We start from the raw sequence: 20,310 nt of genomic DNA on the forward strand, positions 1-20,310 counted from the left end.
AGCAGGGAGGGGTCAAGAATGCTTTACCATGGATGGCATGTAAATGGACTGGTGACAGTATCGAAATAACCAGACAAACTGCACGAGTGCCTCATTTGGGGGCCCTGTAGGTTCCGAAGTTCTAGAACTTACAGAACATCACAACTCCCCACCTTCATATAATACCCAAACCTCACTCCCCATCATATGCCTATCTTCAGGACATAGAGATCAAAGGGGAAAATTTGGACTTTGAGGCAAATTTGTCTTCAAAAGCACATGGGGAAGATGAATCTACCAGTGTTAAGTGATAATGTTGGGAGACTGTGACGGCTAATATGATTAATTGTAATTATCATTTATAATGTATACTCATAATCATATTGCTTCTAGAACATCTTCATTATCTCTCACTTTTGAAATGCTTGGGTTTCCCTACAGACTTGGGAAGGGGCTTTAATAGGCCCATAGTTTAATAGTTCATCAATCCAAACCTTTTAAGGTAAGGGTGTTGCTACCTCAGAAGCCAAAGAGACATTTGCCAGCCTGGAAAGAAAGCACTAAATAGTCATTAGCTTCTTCAATCTGTTTACCAGCCCGCCCGTCATCGAGGTTAGGCCAGCCTCACAATTAACACTCTGCTCTATTTGTCCATCAGCATTGTTGTCTCACAGAATGTGTTCTCAAGTGGCTGCAGGCAAGCCATGTTTCATGCCAGAGCTAAGTTCCTGGGAAAAAAATGTCTAAATTAAATTTAGTTCATTCAGTTCCATTTGAAATGAAGTCTGTGTTTAAAAGAAAGCCCCACTCAATCCTTTTAAAGCAAGTATCCATCATCTAATCTAACTGGTCCCAGAAATCCGGACATGGAGAGTGTTGGCTCCCTTCTTTTGTCTCTGTGGAAACTTCATGATCAGGATGGTTTCCTCTCACCTTCGGTACTCCTTTCATAGGAGCAAGGATGCTCCGAGCAACGCTGCTCTCCCAACAGCCATGCATCAAGCCCTCTCTCTCCGCAACCTCTGGCCATGCCCCTCCTGTCTCAGCCTTCTCTCACTCCCCATTAGTGCTTCTCAGATCTCCTGGGCCTTGTCTCACTTGAGCCCCTTCTCTGTGGAAGCCCTTGTCCCTGAGCATTGTGGCTGGCCCATGCACCTTGACCTGTCAGTGTTAAGGCCCTTTAGAATCCACAGGGACAACTCACCAGTGACCAGGGGCAGAGCAGCTGTATCAACTCAGCTTGGGGAAGCTCAAGTATCCAGTGATCTTGGCTGTGTGGAGTTTGAAATGAAGCCCAACATATTACTCACGGCAAAACCAGGGGCCAGCCAAGTTAAATAGAGCGCTCCCCGAAATGTTCACGGACCGATTAGAGAAGGAAGCTCTGATTTGAAGAGAGCCTATTTTCTGCCTGCTTTTATGTTTTTAAACAATGTGCTCTCCACAAGTGAGATGGGAAAAGTAGGAACCTCAAAGAATGATATTTATTAATTTAAAAAGCTTAGGCCTATGACCACCTGTCCTGTCCCTTTAAGTTCATAAGAATGGCCACAATTTTAGTGAGTTCTTCTTGTGTCCAGAAACTACTAAGGTGCATTCTAAACGTGTTCTCGTTTAATCTTCATGATAACTCTATGAGATTGGTACCACTGCTAGTCCACTTTGCAGATGGGCAAGCTGAGGCCCAGAAAGAGTAAGTGCACACAGCTTTTAAGTGATGGAGCTGGTGTTTGAACCCGGCAGTCTGCCTCCATGTTCTTCCCTGCCGTGAAACAATGCAAGTACCCAGGAGCTTTCATGAAGAGAACAGCTCAAGAGAAAGACATGATGTTACCCCAAGGGTACCCGAATGGAAGCCAGTTTGTGCTTGAGAGAAATCTGAAGGCTACGAGTTCAATAAAGCTGAACAAGCCCTGTTGAACCAAGCAGGGTTTGAGTTTGCAGCTTATTTTCCGGCCAGAGGGAGTTCATTGACTTGGAGGAAGAAAGAGGGTCATTTAATGGACATACAGAAAATATTTTTATTTACACCTATTTTTTCCCTAGCAGACAGTCAAATCTTCCAAGCCATCGTTCATTCCTTCTGTTGGCCTTCCTACCTGGGATTGTTTCACAGAGGCCTGAAGCTGAGTCCTGGGTGCCCCGCTGGCCAGGCCTGCCTTTCATTTCATCAAGGTACCTGCACCGCCCTTTGCAGCTGCATGTCCACATAGACAGGCTGATTCGAGCACTGAGAATCTTGCTTCTTGAAAAGCCCCAGGAATTAGATTGTTTTCCACACTGAAAATTTTCATTTGAAAAATAACCTTCTTTGTTTAACTAATGAAAAGGAGGGGCTGCTGCTAGCTTCTCAGGCTGGGTAAGAATTCCACGGGCAGTAATTCTGTTTCTCAGTGGAAAATGTTTCAGTTTCTTAATGTTGTTTTGCAGACTGGTCCTTGCCTGGCCCTCGCTCCAAGGACCACACATACACACATGTGTACACTCGCCCTTGCACAGTGCAGCACTTTCCACCCTTCCCTGTTGGGGGTTGGGGATGGCTGCATCCTCTTTCCAACACCTGCAGAACAAAAACGAGGTGGGTCAGTGGCTGACGCCCAGCCAGAGGCACCCCTGCCTGTTCGGGAACAGAACGCCTTCCTAGGCTGTGCTCTCTACCCTAGAGGCTGGGTGGGCCACAGAGGAAGGAAATTGGACTCCAGACTTCTCTTGTTTCTGTGCATCTCCATGTCACGCAATTCTCTCACACTATGGAGGGGGTGGTCTATAACATTCCCTCCTCATTAGGTTAGTATTAAATGGCGATAAACATGGTGCTGTCACTGTTGGACTTGACAGTGTGGCAGCACGGTGCTGAGTGGTCTGGACTGAGCCTATCAAAATACGGCCTCAGAGGCCACTGAGAGGAGGGAGCAAAAGCATGGACGCCCAGATCAGACAGACCTGCTCTGTTGCTTACCAGCTCAGCCTGTGGGCAAGTGGCTGCTGAACCACTCTGAGCCTGGGTCCGCGACTATAGACGAGGAAGTCATTTATCTCACAGGGATGTGCAGTGCCGTGGACGGTGTCTGTCACATGGGAGATGTTCACCGAACATCTTTCTTCTTCTCTCCTTTGTTCTCTGACAACTGCACGTTTCCTGTCTAACTGGGGAGACAAACTTCATTCCTGTGAAGCAAACTACAAACTATTGAGTGCTGTCCCAGCAGAGCTGAGCACAGAGCAGGGTGCCCTAGCTGAGGTCCACTGCAGAGTTCGTGTGAGCTGTTGAGGGGATGCTGTGTGTTCTGAGGATCTGAGGATCTGTCACCACTGGGAACTGTTAAGTCTGTTATCCAGGGAATTTGAAGAATTCTCTGTCTAGATCCTTTGTATAGGAAGGATGCATCTGCCCTGAGTGCGTGGCTTGAACACAGTTCTGCTTAAATGAGCAAAAGGGATGCGCAAGATGACCGCTGTGTGAAAACAGACGTTTAGAAGATCCATATGCATAAAATCTACGGAGAGTCAGCTGTCAGCATGGAGCAAATGAAAAGCTTTGAAAGGAGAAAGAGATTGTATGAAACAAGTGTATTAGTCAGACCACTTTGGGTTTTAAGTGACGGAAACCCTCTTCTAATATTACTTTAAGCAAATAAATAAATAAGAAATTTATTGGGTCATATAACTAAGACGTTCTGGGTTAGATCTTCAGCTGGGGCTGAAGATACAGTCACATTACATTGTTAGGGCTAGCTCATTTGATCTCTCTCTCTCTCTCTCTCTCTCGCCATCTCTTCATCTTGTCTGATAGCCTCATTCTCTCCTCTTTGTGATTAGCATCCTGCTCCCAACTTAGCAGCCCCTAAGAAAGAGAACTTCTCTCTCTCTCTCTCTTCCTCTCTCTCTCTCTCTCTCTCTCTCTCTCTCTCTCTCTCTCGCTATCTGTATATCAAAGCCAGGGCGGATTCTCATTGACCAGCCCTGAACGTATCACTGGCTAGAGACTGAGACACTGTACTTTCTTTGCGGTAGTCAATCAAGATGCCTGTGGAGTGCCTACCCTGTCCTCGGCACTGTTCCAGCCCCTGGGGACCCAGCAGTGCAGTAGGACAGATATGCCCTGCCCCCAGGGAGCTTACAGTCATGTGAGAGTCCAGCATTTTAGTCAAATCCTGCTGCCTCCTGCTGCTCTCCTTCAGGAACCAAACAGAAGGACAGTCCTCTCACTTCACAAGGAAGCCAATTCCTCTGCAAGATTAACAGAAAGTCACCAAATACGATTAGATGTGCTGAAGGTTCCCACATATAAGACAAGCTTATGTGTTGACTCTCCACGTTCCAACCATCAGGGCAGCCTCAAGGGGAATGGTGCCTCTGGGAGGTGTGCAGCAGGCAGTCCTGCCAGAAATGATGGCTTTGGAATTTGTTGCAGAAAACTTTCCCAAGGAAGGCAGATGGTGTCCATCACAGGTAGGGGCAGGCAGGATGACCCTGCAGCTCTGGGCATCTGCCCTTCTTCTCCTGACTCCAGGAGGTTTCCAGAAAAAAGAATCACGCAGCTCCTACTGACTTGTCAACTACTGCCGAGGAGCCCATGGAGACCTTAAAAACCCAAGAATTACTTTTAAGGGGAAAATATGTACATATACATTTTAAGGGGAAATATATATATACTTTTATGTTTTTAACAGGGGAATATACATATATATATAAAAATAATTTTTTGCTCACTGATCAAAAGAAGGTGGGATGCTCTGTAACTGACGGTATGAAATGGAATCAACCTGTGCCCTGTTTGAGTGCACCATATTGGGCACTGTGGTTTTAGTTTAGGGGAGAAAAAATGGCTTCTCAAACTTTCTGCATTTGGAGAGACCAGTAGACTCATGTTTCTTAATGACTTGGATGTGTGACGGGTGGGAGGGAGGTCGCACCAAATAGAATTTATTCAGTACTTATTGAATATCTACTAAGTGCCATTCCCTGGATATAGAACAACCAATAAGACAACATCTCTGCTTCCTGGACAGAGCGGCCAGGGCATGGATCTCCACATAAACCCACCACACTCTAGTGGGTACGTGTTCTAACGGAGATGTCCAAGCAAATTACACTATAATGTGTCCAACACACATGGTGGGTGTTAATTCTTAAGATGGAGATGAATGGTTTTCCCCTCATCTCAGAATGGCTGCCTAGAACCCCAGCAAGGAGGCTTGGTTGGAAACTGGGAGAATTTGGAGAAAGTTAAAGGCAGGTTTTCATGTCAGGCCACAGAGCCATCTGAGGACACCACTTGCTAAGCATGCTTAACCTCTGCAGGCCCATGGTGCTATGCGACAAGCATCCCCAGAGCCTGCTGGACAATCATTACTTTTATTATGCTTCTTACTGTCAGGTGCTCCGAAATCCACATGGACTGCTCTTATGATTTCAGGTTGTCCCAAAAGGGAAACTCAAGAATCGGTGATGAGCACAGCAGGAGACAGAGCCAGAGCCGGCTGCCTATCTCAAAAGGGCACATCACCATAATCACGGATCTACCGTGAGCATATGCAGAAAGAAGGTAACCGGGGAGTGTCTGTCGGGAGCAGCCAAGAAGATGTATAAACCAGGTGTCCCCTCCCTGTATCACCCCCTGCAAAACGGTGTCCTTAAAAATATGTGATGGGTGCCCACATCCTCTCCTTGACCCTACAGAGCACCCCTCCCCCAATAGCCACCTTTGCTGCTATTCCACTAAATTCACCCTGGGTCTCCCCTGGGCTGGCTGTTGCCTTCATATTTCATGCGAAATGTGCAGCTTCCTAGGAGCCTGAGGCATGCCCTGCATTCTGATGCATCGGCCAGCTCTGACACCAGCCAGCTCCAGAGCATGCCTAATGAGGAGGCTGACACTGAGGCGGAAGAGTCAGCCAGGCTGTGAGGGCCTGCTGCAAACTTGGAGTGGGGTGACGGGAGGCAGTGAGGGTGGGCCAAGGAGAGAGATGGCAGGTGCCTTTATAAGGCACGATTCTATCACCAGATGCTACAAACATGGACCAATTTAAATGACTCCAGGAATGCATCGGAACCTCACATAAGGAGCAATTCAGATTAAGAAACATACTTGGAAAAAGCATAAAGGTAAACGAGGATGGAGAAGCTACGAGGACGAAGAGGAGATTGAACCTCTGAATCACTCGTGTTTCAGTAGGCAGATCTGCTGCCTATTTTAGTGTTCCTTCCACTTCCAGGTTCTTCAAAGTTTCCTTAGAGACCGCTTCATTATCTAAAAGATCCTGCTGAACAGAAGTTTTTCCTTTCCTTAAAGCCTTATCTACCTTAATTTCACACATTACTCCTCTTTTGACTGGCTCCATCAGGATAAATAGCCCCTCGCTTCCCCTGGTATTTAGGACATTTTCACTTGGGGGCAGAGTAAGTGCCTATAATCGCCATCCCAAAGCTATGAGGATGCAGCGCTGACATGCTCAACGTTTACACTGCCCTTTGTCTAACACTTTAACCAAGTCTGGTCCCATCTGGTCATCCCATCAACCTGCTAAGCTCCGTTTTACAGATGAGAAAACCAAGAATGAGAGAAGTTTATCCGAGGCCACACATCAGACCAAAGTCTCAGACATGGGCCAGCCTTCAGTGCTTTCAAATGACCTGTTCACCCATTAACGCTTGTCCACCATCCCACTCAAGAGTACGTGGAATGAGGTAGCAGACCATGATTCCCAAGAACTTAACTTGGGTATAATATCTGTAAGTGGAACTTCTGCATTTAATAGGAAAGATCATTGTTCAGGTCATAGAATCTAACAAAAAATTTCCTCTTTTTTTTCTTTGACTTTTGTTTAAAACTTTGATTTCTGTCATCCCTGTTTCTCTCTCTCTTTGTATGTGTGTGTGTAAACAGCCTTCCGTTTTGGCTCTGGGGACAATAATTTCATAAGAAGAATAGTCATCCCTTCTTGAATTCTTACTATGTGCCCCGCACTTTTCATCAATTATCTCCCGTCATCCTTCTGACACTGGGAGCCAGGCGATGTTGTCCCATGCTGCAGGTGAGGAAACTCCTGCTCAGAGAAGTTAACCACATAGGCCAAGGCCACAAAGCTCTTAGGTTTCATGACAGGAAGCTACCTTACTTGAAACTCCACTCTTTTAACCCCTACAGATAATGTTCGTATTACACCACACTGGCTTGTAGCTACATTATGTAAATGTCTTTAATATAATTCAACGTCCCTTTGTTTTTGACATTACTGTTCTTCATGGACTTCCTGGCTAGTGGGTTCTTGAAATGTCTCCCTCATTAATATTTGCACTTTTTCTTGTGTGGAATTATATTTTACTGGTTCTTTTTTTCTGCTTCTTTACATTATGTCCTTTTTAAGAACAGAACAATTCCCAATTTTAAAATTTGAAGTTAGCTTTTTGTTGTCATTGAACACTTTCATAGTTAGAATCAATAAGCCTTATAATTGAAGGAAATCTTGGAGGTGACCCATCCCCACCTTGGTCCCAAGGCAGGAATTTTCTCTAGTATATCCCAAGCAGGTGGTCATCCAGTCTCCACTTGAAACATCCTCAGTGCTAGAAAGCGCACTATGCCAAAGGCAGCTCAGCCCACTATTGGGCAGTTGAATTGTTAGAAAGGTCTTTCTTCCACTGCCTTTGTGGACTCCGCCTTCTTGACACACCCAGCCACTCACCAGCAAGAGCCATGTCTAACCGAATGACTTCAGCCCCTGTCTTTGTTTCCTGGGGCTGCCATGACAAAGCACCACAAACTGGGTGGTGTAAACAACAGAAATTTATTGTCTCACATTTCTGGAGACTGGAAGTCCAAAATCAAAGTGTCAGCAAGGTTGGCTCCTTCTGAGGGCTGTGAGAGGGGATTTTTCCGTTGATCTCTCTCAGCTTCTGATGGTTCATTGACAATCATTGGCATTCCTTGGCTTTAGATCTTCGCCTGGCATTCTACTTGTGTGCATGTCTGTCTCCAAAATTCCTCTTTTTATAAGGACACCAGTCATATCAGTTTAGGGACCCATCGTACTCCAGTATGACCTCGTCTTAACTAATTAAATCTGCAATGAGCTTATTTCCAAATAGGGTCATATTCGGAGGTAATGGAGTGTTGGGACTTCAACATATGAATTTTCAACATACGAACAACCCACAACACAATTCAACCCACAACAGCCCCTTTTTTGCAAATCATCCCTATAGACATATGAGGAAGGCACTCGTGTTATCCCGAGGCTTCTCTTTTTCTGGTTTAACAATCTCCAGCTTTTTGCCAGACTCTTCTGCCCTGGGAGTCTCTTCTGAACACACTCTTCTCTTTGTCAATGCCAAAGGGTGGCAGCCCGCCAGCTGGGCTCTGAGGAGTTGCTCCCTCAGTCATGCAACTCTACTTCTCCATGTCAGCTCCGGTCCAGTTCACGCTCTCAGCTGCTAGGTGCACAGAGAGTGGCTCACGCTGATCACAGACTCTGCTAATCCTCTCCAGTCTCTATCACTCCATATCAGATAGCTCTTAAACCTAGACTCCTCCATCCAGTAACATGCTGTTTAATTTCCTTTCCAGAACATCAATGAAACCACCCTGGCCAGAGAGAGATCCTCTTGGCACTTTGCTGGAAACTTCCTGTCTGGGTCTGAGGCAGTGCCACCTGCTTGTGTGTCTTTTAGTCACTCTCCAATTCCCACTACCGCTAAGCTTTTTCTAGTCTTCATATTAAATCCATCACAAAAATGAAGACACATGAAGTGCACTGAAGCCACCTCATTTTCTAATCCCGCAGCTGAAATGTTAGAAGAGATCCAGTTTGTTTGGCAAGCTCAGTTTTTCATAAACACGCTATGTTAACTTCTCATCGTCCTGTTGTCTTGCTCACTGAGGCTTTCTCTCAAGATTTGTTCCATTTTCTTGCAAAATATTGAAATTCCCAGTTCTATGTTTTCCCTGGATTATTTCCAGGGAAATAATGCTTTCCTATTTGGGAAATTGGTCCCACATGTCTTCTTTTAATACTTCTGATAAATCCCCTGATCGTGATTCATATTTTTCAGTCCTTTATTAAGTGGACTTCTTAAGCAATTGTTTTGATCAGTTTTCTAATTGGGGGTGGGGAGAGTGGTTCCCTCAAATCTACCGATCTGTATTCTTTCCAACCCACCCTTTCCTGGGTATGCTCCCTTTGTAGATATTAAAGAACTAAGGCAGGGCCAAAAAGAAATCTGGAAGTAGAAATAGGGTAAAACAAGTAGCAGGCTTAAAAGAAAAAAAAAAAAATAGTCAACTCCGCTTTCCAAAATTCTTCTTGTGAGAATACGAAATAAGGGGGCCTATGAGGTGTTCTGAGTGGCTAACATTGAGGACCAGAGAGGAAGAAGGTAGAAGACAGATGGGATTATGGAGGGACCTGAATTGCCTTGATGTATAAAAATGAGGTAATTCTACCCACTCAAGCAACAGACAGGTCATGAGTTCAGGTCTTAATCCTTGCAGGATGAGTTCTAGAATCTCTGGGAAGCACAGGCATCCCTGGTGTGTTTGACCTGCCAAAGCAGAGCATTATTTAACACCCCCTCCTCATGCCACAGCATTAATTTCTAGGAATCAGCATGTAGTTTTCAACCATAATTATTTTTGTTGTTTCGTTTTAAAACTAATAACTAGCCATTTAAAGAGAGGAGATCTCAACTTTAAAGATCTTCCAAGTCAGCAAAATATCTCATGTGTGCACTAAAATTTACATGGATTAAAGAAAAATATTACATCTCACAGTTTGCACTCCGTTTTACTGTCTTGAAGTTTTAAAACAAAGACAAAAAAGAGGTCACATAAAATAACAGAATTGATGTGACAAGTCTTGTTGCTTCATCCTTACAATCGCACACTATCGCTGGGTTTCTTTTCATCTATTGTTTCAATGCAGGGCTATGTTCTATCACAGGAGTTAAAGATGTAAACTGCGCCCAGTGTGAACGCGAAGGATCCCTAACTGCAAGAATTTACTCCCAAAAGGAACATGAACCCGTGTCTGCCTGTATCGGAGACCAGATGGCTGAGAATTTCTGAATTAACTTCCATACAGAATACAATCTTTATTAAATGATAAGCAACAAAAATGTACTAATATTTGTATATAAAACTCAACGGTAACTGCAACACGGTTTAACTTAGACCAACATAAACTTTGGGGGGGACAGGAAGAGGCGTATTTTGTCGCTGGCATTTTTTAGAATCGCCGGTGCATGGTGAAAAAAAGCTGACCAACCACACACCTGTACCTGGGAGGTTCTGCTCTCCCTGCCCGACCCTTGGTGGCCACTGCTGGACAGTCATAGGAGTGGTGAGCAGGAGAGGATTCTCAAATAGACCCAGAGGACACTGGCAGGCAAGGAAGAATTAGGGCGTTCGCTGTTTGTGGGGTTAAATTATGCATGGTTAGTTCATTTCACACGTTTATGCTTTGTCTGTTTTGTTCTACAAGTATCTTCAGGGCACTGTGATCAAGAGGCATGTGAGGGCCCAAACCCTGTTTTGTGCTTTTCTATATTGTCCCCAACCCGCCTGGCCCCCAGATGTGCACAGGGCCTGGTTCACTGTAAGTCCTCTGTGATGTCTCCTGATAGATTTCTCCAATCAGTACCTTCAACAGTCGGAAAGCAGCTCATCCTCTCTGTGGTATTTGAACTCACGAACTGCACCCTCCGCCTCTTTGGTTTACTACCCACCCTGGTGGGCTTGTTTTCCCTAACAGAGTTATGTAAGACTCTTGATTCTCTGCAACCCTATTAGCTTATCTTCACTCTTGCCGCTTCCGCTGCCTCGGAAGACCAGCTCAGGGGAAGGAAGAAAGAAAGGCAGGAAGTAGAAAGAAGACCAACCCCCCCCCAAAGATTTCAGCGCGCTGGATCCACCTATGATCATTCAGATACAGTTTCTTAGCACCCCCAGGCCTGGTGGGGTCTCCCCGTTATCTTTACACAGCGGAAGTGACACATCCACAGAGGTATCCCGGGGCCCAGGTGGGAGTTCCTACGGGAGCCGGAAGATGCAGCCCATCTGAAACCTCACAGGCCCTTGTCTGCCTTCCTCGGGGAGAGATTCAGCTCTGTGAGTTGGAGCAATTCCTCCTGCCCACCTCCAGACCCCGCAGTTTAGTTCTTCATTAAAAAAAGGTCCACAGAGGGGCTTAAACACAAAATTCCCTATAATGGTGAATACTCAGAATTACTTTCCACCTGATACTGCTTCATTTAATTGGACTAACGCAGGCTCCCCTAGCTCCAGGCTCCCTTGAAATCCTGCCCAAATTTGCCTGGCTCCTGAGTGGGCCTGAGTAAATATGCGGCAGATGCGCCGAGGGGCTGTGAGCTGGGCTCCCCTGGACTGGTAATGGTTGCTGCATGACTGATTCCCCAACTCCTCCGCCCTCCCGCTAAATCCCAGGACCCTCCCTGCTTATGCAAAGAGCAGGCTCCCCAGTGCCGTCTTATGAAGAAGTGGTAGCGCAATTTCATTTAATATTGCTAGTGCTTCCATTAACCTGAGTCTATTGCTCTCCATTCTCAATTTAAGACTCCCTCTTTCTCTTGATTATCACTGTATTTCAGAGCACCTGAATGTCCTCCCCAGACCTCTAAGCCAGCCTGGAATAAGCTGATGGTCGAAAGCTCCAGTTCCTTTAGATTTCTGGCTTTAGAGGAATGCAACCTTCTCCTGCCCCACTCGAGGTTAGAAGCCAGCTTGGGGTCTCTGCTGTGCTCTGAATGGGGCTCCCTCTAGTGTGCTCCCATGTTCTCTGTATTCGCTCTCCCCTCCCTCCCATCCTTCCTCCCTCCCTCCCATCCTTCCTCCCTCCCTCCCATCCTTCCTCCCTCCCTCCCATCCTTCCTCCCTCCCTCCCATCCTTCCTCCCTCCCTCCCATCCTTCCTCCCTCCCTCCCATCCTTCCTCCTTCCCTTCCTTCCTCTCTCCCTTCTTTCCCTCCTTCCTTCCTTCTCTCCTTTCTTCTTTCTCTTTTTTTCTTTCTTCTTTTCTTTTTGTTGTTGAGATTTATGGGAGGAGAAAGTGTTTGGAGCTTTGTTGTAGGGGAGTGGACAGAAGTCTCTTTTGGACTATTTTTGAACTCAGTTAATATTTAGATGTTTGTGACTCTATATAATTGATTGACTGATTCAATTATTAATTCAACAAACATGTGAAGTGCCTACAATGTGCCAGGCACTCTTGCAGGTGCTGGGGATGAATCGTGAGGCAAACTGGTAAAGGTTCTGCTTTTAGGAAGCTTAAATTCTAGCAGAGAGATAGATAATAAGCAAATGCACTTACAACAGATAATGAGAAGTGGTATAAAGAAAACTAAAGCAGGCGAAGGGCCTGGAGAGTGCTGGGGAGCCCTCCCTGGGTGCACTGGTTGTACATATACCTCCTTTGAGTGAAAGAGGCCTCTCCACGTACATCCACAAGAAGGATGATGGTGGGAGTGAGCCAGGAACACCCTTCCTGGGGAGAGTAGAAGAGGCAGTGTACTGAGTCAACTGCTGTCACCCCATCACTTTCCCAGTCATGGCTTTCAGGAAGCTGGGGCAGGGTCCCCGGGAGCACAACCCTAAGCTTTCCTCAGGAGGGCAGCCCTGGGAGCATGACGCATTGATATGACCACAGAAGGTAAAATGGTAATGTACCCTGCTTCATCCTGTCGCTACCATCAGGACCCCTTATTCTATCACCACTCACTTGCCAAACTCCAGGGAAAGGCTGTTGTCCCCATCCCTGGCATGGTGCGGGCAGCCAAGGACTGCTTGAAAGTTGGCTTTTGAAACCTATGATAATTGGGTTGATAGGCTGCAGCCAGATTCCTCCTGGACCCCAATGCCTTCAGGGAAGGGTCCACTGCAGCCTGGCGGAAAGAGAGCATAGTCCTCGGACCTCAGCAAAGAATGGGAATCATAGAGGATAATTCTCTAAGAAAAAGAGGTCAAGTCAAGGGTAGGCTTCAGAGGGACAGAAGAATCCTGTGCCTTCCATGAAGAGGGTTTCTAGGCCTCTGTCTACAGCTAAGGAGGCATAGAGGGAAAGCTTTAGAGTCAGTCTGACTTGAGTTTGGATCCCGGCTCCAGAGTCCCTAGCTATCTAGTTTGGGATAATTCACGAACCTTCTCTGAGCTATAGTGTCCTCATTGACAGAATGGGCCAATCACATCTTTTTCATTTTATTCAGGTAAAGGTTAAAAGAAAAATATACGGGCTGGCCCAGTGACACAGCACTTAAATTCACATGTTCCACTTCAGCAGCCGGTTCGGATCCCGAGTGTGGACCTACGCACCGCTTGTCAAGCCATGCTGTGACAGGCGTCCCACATATAAAGCAGAGGAAGATGGGCACGGATGTTAAGGCAACTCTTCCTCAGCAAAAAGAGGAGGATTGGCAGCAGATGTTAGCTCAGGGCTAATCTTCCACACAAAAAAAATAATGAAAAGAAAAAGGAAAAGAAAAATATAAGTGGACAGTGCTGGGCCTGGGGCAAGAGCCTGGCACTGAGTTGACAACCATAAATGTCATTTCCTGGGATTGTGCTTAAGTAGGAAGATGTCCTGATTTTTCGAAGACTAAAAAGCTTAGGGGTGAAATATCGCGTCTGTAATTTACTTTAAAATATTCCAAAAAATATTGTGAAGTAAATATGGCACCTTTGTCTCTTCCCTGGAGAACCTCTAACCAGCACAACACTTACCCACTTTAATTCAAAATCTAAGATCAATCATTGTCTTGGTTTAAAAATCATCACTTGTCAACAACTTCAAATTTATATTTCCAAGCCAGACCTCTCTTAGGAACTCCAGACTCAAATATTCAAATGCCAATTTGACGTCTGAAGGCAAGCATGCCCCAAATGGAATACTTGATTGCCCACCCCAACCCTACCCCAACAACCTGGTGTCCTTGTCCCAGCCCCGCCCCACCTTCCCATCATGGTAAATAGCACCACCATTCACCCAGATGCTGGAGCCAGAAACCTTCAGGATGGTCCTGATCCCTCCTCTTCCTTCGCTCCCCACATCCAATCCGTCAGCATTCCCTGCTGACCTGACCCTAAAGATTGCCCCAATCCACCCCCTCCCCACACCTCCACTGTCGCCTTTATCTGGACCATGACAAGAGCCTATGAAATTAATCTCCCGGCTTCAGCTCCTTCCCCTTGTAATGCATTCCCTGCATAGCCAGCATGATCTTTTTAAAGCATAAACCAAATCACATCACCCGCCAGCTTAAAACTATCAGTAACTGCCCTTGTGCATACAGTTAAGTCCAAATACCTCCCCCTAGCCTGCCAGACCAGGCGTGATCCCTGCCTCCTTTTCGATCTTCTCTCTCCTCCCCTTCTCCACTCTCTCTCTCACTGCACTCCAGCCACACTGGCCTCCTTTCCATTCCTCCAACAAGCCAATCTCCTTCCCCTTCTGTGCTGTCCTTTATTTTCTTTCCTCTGGCTTGAATTCTCTCTCCCTTTGTCTTCCCACATGCAGCTTCTTCGCATCCTCATGTCTCAACTTACCTCTCTGAGTATCCTTCTATGGCACCCTAAATCTCAAATAGGCCCCTCAGTCCTTCTCTGTCATAGCACGCTGCTCTGTTAGCCCTCAGAAGGGGAAGGACCACCTATTTACTAATGTATATCCAGTGTTTGGCGTAGAGCTCATTAAATATTTGGTCTATAAATGAATGCACAAATTAAAAATTCCACTGCCCTTCTTTCAAATCTCCGTCTCTGAGCTCCACATCTTGATTCTCAGCCACAGGTACCAGGCCACCCCTTCTTCCAGCCCCCTGTGTCTCCAGAGCCGCCTCTTTGTGAAGCCCTCACACATCCTATCTCTGCCCATCACTCTGCAACTGCCTTCCCATTGCTCCCCCGGCGTTTGGGTGACCTTGAAAAGCGGGTTGGCCGACCTGGTGGATGGATAGTACCTCTGCTCCAACACACTGTTCTGCACACGTGTGTATGAGTTAATTGTACGTGTTTCACACGCAATCTTTTATTGCTCTTGCAACCACAGCTGCCTCTAGGTTTCCCATCCAACAGCTCCTGCAGAATGGGACTATGCAGATGTTAACAGCAGACTTCAGGCCATCACTAACGTTGAGCCCCATTAGAGGCCTTCTCCTTGCACTTTTTGAGGTGGTTTCCTGCTGTTGCCGAGCTCAGCATTCAGACCAGCTTTGAACCTAGAAGCCTCTCCATCCCAGGGCGACTCTGGCTTTCCTATCCGACTCTGCGCTAATGAGAAGTGAATGCTGCAATCGCAGGGCGCACTCCGAGGTCGCAATTACGTAAGGATTATTAATGAAGCAACAATGTCAAAATTGTGTGAAATCAAACTCAGATTTAAGTACTTAAAATAAACAGATATAAAGTAACAGATGTCCCGTTTTGTTCTCAAATGATTTCATCCCCTGTTAAAAATAAATGTCTGGCTTGAAAGGAAAAAAAAATAAAAGGGAACTTTACTTCCATGTTAAAAATTAATTGAATCCAGAGGTTGGTAAAGCAACTAAGTGGTGTGGTTTTTTTTTTTTTTCTTAAGGCAAAGACATGTTTGTGTTGATTTTTATTTCAGCAAGTAATGAATTCATTGCCTAGCCCCAACTTTGATAGACCAAACTCACATCCTTTGAAACCCAAAGGGACAATTTCTCCATAGTTATTATGTAGATAAGAATGGGGCCCAATGTATCTATCTGAGAAGAATTTAGTTCCTTTGAAATCCCAAAGGATGCCACAGCAGAGGCTTCGAAAATCACAAGAACTGATTGTCATTCTCACAGCCATCAGGATCCCATCGAGGTGTGCTTGCCTTGGAATTTCAGTGTGGAATTCCCAGAGACGACTCCTACTGAAATTAGTAATGGGAAAGGCAAATTAGGTCATCTTGTCCGTCCCCCTGCCAGCTTCCTACACTGTGGTTAATTTTCTCCTCCTTTGATCAGACACATTTTAAATGTTTCAAGAGATGGAAATTGCACCAGTTGTCTCTCTAGAGTTGCGCGTCTACTGAAGTTACGGGATTCAATTTTCTGCCTGTGCGACTCGGTGGGAATTTTTCCAAGAATGGGAGGTTGTTTGTGGGCTGGGGGCCGCCTTCACCTTCCCTGACTGTCTCCTTGTTGTTCCTGGTTATGGCCCAATTCGTAGGGATTAGGAATCCAGAGGAATGTTCATCTGTCCAAAGTCACAAAATGGCCCCAGGAACATTCAAAGGACATAATTTATTTGTAGAATCTGAGTACAAACACAAGAGGATTGATATTGATGCCCTTGAATGAAAGATGGAGCAGCTCATAGCCCTGATGCTGGCTCTCTGCATAAGAGAGTTACATGCAGCAACATTTATTGGAGGGGATAAATAATCCAGATAAGAAACCACATGTTTCCAGGCAGAAAATACATGTGTTTCTAAGCCGTTAGCCACTTTGAAAAGTAAAAGTACTTTGTATATTTGAATGAATTAAAATTTCATTGCCCTTATTTCAAATCCCCATCTCTGAACCTCACATCTGAAAAACAACATTAGATTAGCAAGGAAAAATAAAGGCTGGGATCATGGCAATGGTTGCACAACGTTGTCGATATACTTAATGGCACTGAATTGTATGCTTAAAAATGGAAAAGAAAAAAAAGTGAAAAAAGAAGCCAGGCTAACTGTGCCAGAGGGAAGCAGGGGGACACTTTATGCGATGGGTAGAGTGGGGGCAGTGATGGAAAGGGTGGCATTTTCCACCTCGCTTTAAAGCACGTCCCTGAACTCTAGGAGATAAGAAATAGAGCGATGAGGTGTGCAGCTGGCAGGCGGGAGTCGGAGACCTGGGTGCTTGGTCTGGTTTTGCTCAGCTCTACCCCTTCGCCTCTCCGCACTTCACTCTGCGCCTTCTCCCATAGACAAAGAGGGTGGGATGAAGTGTCCTCCACACTCTCTCCAGCCCCTGCTTGTGCCCATTTTGTGACAGACAACTCCCCATCCATTCTCCTTTCCTGCTGGCTAAAAGAACCTGGATTTTGGTTTTGAGCGTCACTCTCCTCAACTATGCAAAATAAATAAGAACTAAAGGCTCACTTCCCCGCCTCCCTTGCAGCTGGGGGCTGGCCACGTGACTCAGTTCTGGCCAGTGGGATGTAGGCAGAGTCCCTGGGAAGGTGGCCCCTTTGCCTCAGTGCCCCTTCGTCTTTGGCTTTTCCCTTTTGCTCCTTCCTGGCTGTGATGCCTGAAGGAGCCGCAGCCATCTTGCAACTGTGGGGCTGAAGCCCAAATAGAGAAGGAGGCTTGGCCTGTGCTGACATTACAGAGCTGCCATACAAGCCCTGGACAGACAAATCAACGTGTGTGTGTGTGTGTGTACGTACTCCTGGAACAAATAAACACCTTTCCCTGTTTAAGCCACCGTTGTATGGCTTCCTGTTACAGCCAGATGCATTCTTAACTGATGTAAGTTCTATGTCATGTCATTTGAAATTCCACATTACTCACCGCTTTGAATGAAGTGCTGACGGTCAGTGTTAAAATACAAATGTTCTTTGGGAGGGGAACATTTTAAGTTCTAACAAGCCATTCACAACTTACTTCAAGTGAATTCATCAAGAGAGCCGCCTGGTCCAACAGCAGGGGCCTGAGGAAATAGGCTAGGGGACAGATGGCATTGATGGGAGGGAGAGGATTCTGTCCCTGCTGAGCCACTGTAGTGACTGAGTCCTGGGGGAGGTGAGCAGTGCTTGAGGAAAGATGGAGAAGGATTGGAAAGGATGTGCAAAAGGTGAAATTTCTCCTAGAATTTACCTCTTATGGAGGAGGCTTCAACCCTGAGCAACACCTGAAGGCACTGGGGGTCCACAGAAGCTGCTGTCAGACATTTAGAAGGGAGATGGGGAGCTTCATAAAAATTCCCCTGAGAGTTTAGACTTTCACTGGACAATACCTCTGAGACAGTTTCTTTGCCTGGGGAAGGTGCTTCCCGCCCCCATGGCCACATCTTCATATCTCACTCCTCTATAAGAACCTGCTCAAAGCCCAGAGTCTGGCTGGCCCCTTCTGTGCCCCAGGACTCCCCTTACCCCCCCACCCCCAGCATGCCTGTGCTGGCTTCATAGCTCTTCCGTCCCAGTTCTCATGTGCCCGCAGCTCAGCTCCTTCTGGGTGAACATCCCCCGAGCTGACTGGCTCTTGTTTGCCTTGGTACCTCCTGCAGCACCTCACGCCTCGTGACCTTTTCTTAAGCTAACACTGGTTGAGTGCTTAAGGTAAGCCAGGCACCATTCTAAGCCATCTACGGGAACTGAGTCCTTCAATCCTCAGCCCTCTAGTGCATCTCCACCCACAGCTAGAAGCTAGTTGCCTCTACGTTGTCCTGACAGGGGGGCCTGGCCTGCTGTGTGTTAACCCTGGGCCTGTTCATCCCACCCCCTGCTCTCCCCTCAAACCCTCACTCGAGGTAACCTCCTTGCTTCTCTTGCCAACAGCACCATTCCCTTAGCTACCCCTGCTGACAAAAGATAAACCAGCCCCTATAAAGTCAATGGAGGAAGTGACGTATCATGAGGCTCGGGTCAAGCGGCAAGAAAACAAGGGTCCTGGAGGAAGAGCATTCTAAAGAAGTGGGCCCACTGACATCAGTCCCACCCCGCACAGGAGAGGAAGACCCCATTACTGAGCACCCACATGACCTCCATGAGATAATCTGACGGGAGGCAGAGTTGCTCTCACGGGCAGAGTTAAATATGTGGATTTAGGGATTACACAGACCTGGCTTATCTCCCTGCTCTGCCACCATCTTGCTGTGTGACCTTGGGCAAGTCACTTAGTGTCTCTCAGCCTCAGTTTCCTCATCCGTAAAGTAGCTCTGTAGTTCTAATGGCTCACATCTCATAGGTTTCTATGAGAATACAATGAGAGGATCCACATAAAGCACAGCAGGGAGATTTAGTACCAGAGATTGGTTACAAATGTTCTGGAAGGGCTGTTGGAGCAGAACCAGGAAGGCGATATTTCCCAGACAGAGCTCAGCAACTGCAGCAAGACCCTATCCTCCAGAACAGGAAGGGCAAAAGGGGAGGTGGGATTACCCACAGCTCACCAGCTCTGTCTCACGAGGCTGCTGAATGCCGCTGCTGTCCCTACTGCTGCAGACACTGATGCTGCCATGATGAGGAAGCCAGGAGCCTGTGCCCATGCTGAGGCTGCAGGAGCCCAACAAACCCACGGGTGCTGTCACTCACCAGCCGTGTTACAGCAGTCTGCAGTCACCTTCCATTTCTGCAGCTGCTGCTGTTGCCACCTGGACCAGACAATTAATTAATTAGTTAAAATCGTGACATAATGACTTCTCCCCTGTTCCCATTTCCCAAGATTCTGTGAGCGCTTCCCAATGACACAACATAACCAAAGCTGGCAAGGGAGTCTGGGAAATGTAGTTTTCATGTTTCCAAACCCTGGATACAGAGGAGAAAATAGAAGAGTAAGTATAGAGCTGAGAACCAGCTAAGAAATCAACAGCACATACAGCACAGTTCAAGCACTTGATTATGTTAACTATCATCATTATCCTTGTTATTATTATTCCTGCACCTGACAAGTAGTGGGACCTCAATCAAGTTATTTCATCTTTCCAAGCTTCAATTTCTTTACCTTTAACATAAAAGAGTTGGACTGGATGAGTACTGGGTCACTCCCAACAAATAATTTTCTTCTTTCCCTCATTTATCCAATCAACAAGCATTTGCTGAGCACCCAGTATGAACCAGGCACTGATGTCAAATCAGCAAGATCAGGTTTGTACTAAAGGTCACTGTTGAGGGACAGAGACAAACAAATGAATAATTGTGCTATCTAGTAATCGTGGGCTCGCCCAGCTAGTAGGGAGCAAAACAAACTGACTCCCAGTCCAATGCTCTTTCCTGTTTATCTCATTACTTTCTTAATTGTTCTAGCAAATTCCACACTCAGGGAAAATTCCTTCTTCTGCCTCTGGGTGTGCACATAACTGATAGTCCCTTTCATAGATAACCTCCATTTCCCATTGTCAATCATCTCCCCCACCTAGGCCCCAATATCAATGTGTCATTGATATAGCCGTGAGATTACCTGCAGAGTGAGTCGTCAGCCTGGGGCCCTGGTCAGCACCTGCAGAGTAATCAGGGTAATAAGGGATATAAAAATATGAATGCTCTGGGTCTCTATGATTTCCCTGTTTGGCCAATCCGTCACTCTGCTGCCCATGGATTTCCCACCACTGCTCATGACCCTAATGTGGAGTGGGAGACCCTGTGTATTCCATCTCTGATTCC

General features: G+C 46.4%; 1 non-coding gene across 2 annotated transcripts; it reads right to left on the minus strand.

The window, feature by feature from the left end:
* Positions 1–1,979: 1,979 nt before the first annotated feature.
* On the minus strand, positions 1,980–19,379 carry LINC03041 (long intergenic non-protein coding RNA 3041). 2 transcript variants are annotated; one of them, XR_011531556.1, is made up of 4 exons: positions 19,243–19,379; positions 4,101–4,209; positions 2,939–3,515; positions 1,982–2,539 (listed from the first exon to the last, which is right to left on the minus strand). It is a non-coding gene; the product is annotated as a long intergenic non-protein coding RNA 3041 (transcript). The 2 variants fall into 2 exon arrangements; XR_011531557.1 differs by lacking the exon at positions 2,939–3,515 and having other exon boundaries at positions 1,980–2,539.
* Positions 19,380–20,310: the final 931 nt, after the last annotated feature.

Source organism: Equus przewalskii, chromosome 22 (genome assembly GCF_037783145.1).
Source record: "Equus przewalskii isolate Varuska chromosome 22, EquPr2, whole genome shotgun sequence".
NCBI lineage: Eukaryota > Metazoa > Chordata > Mammalia > Perissodactyla > Equidae > Equus > Equus przewalskii.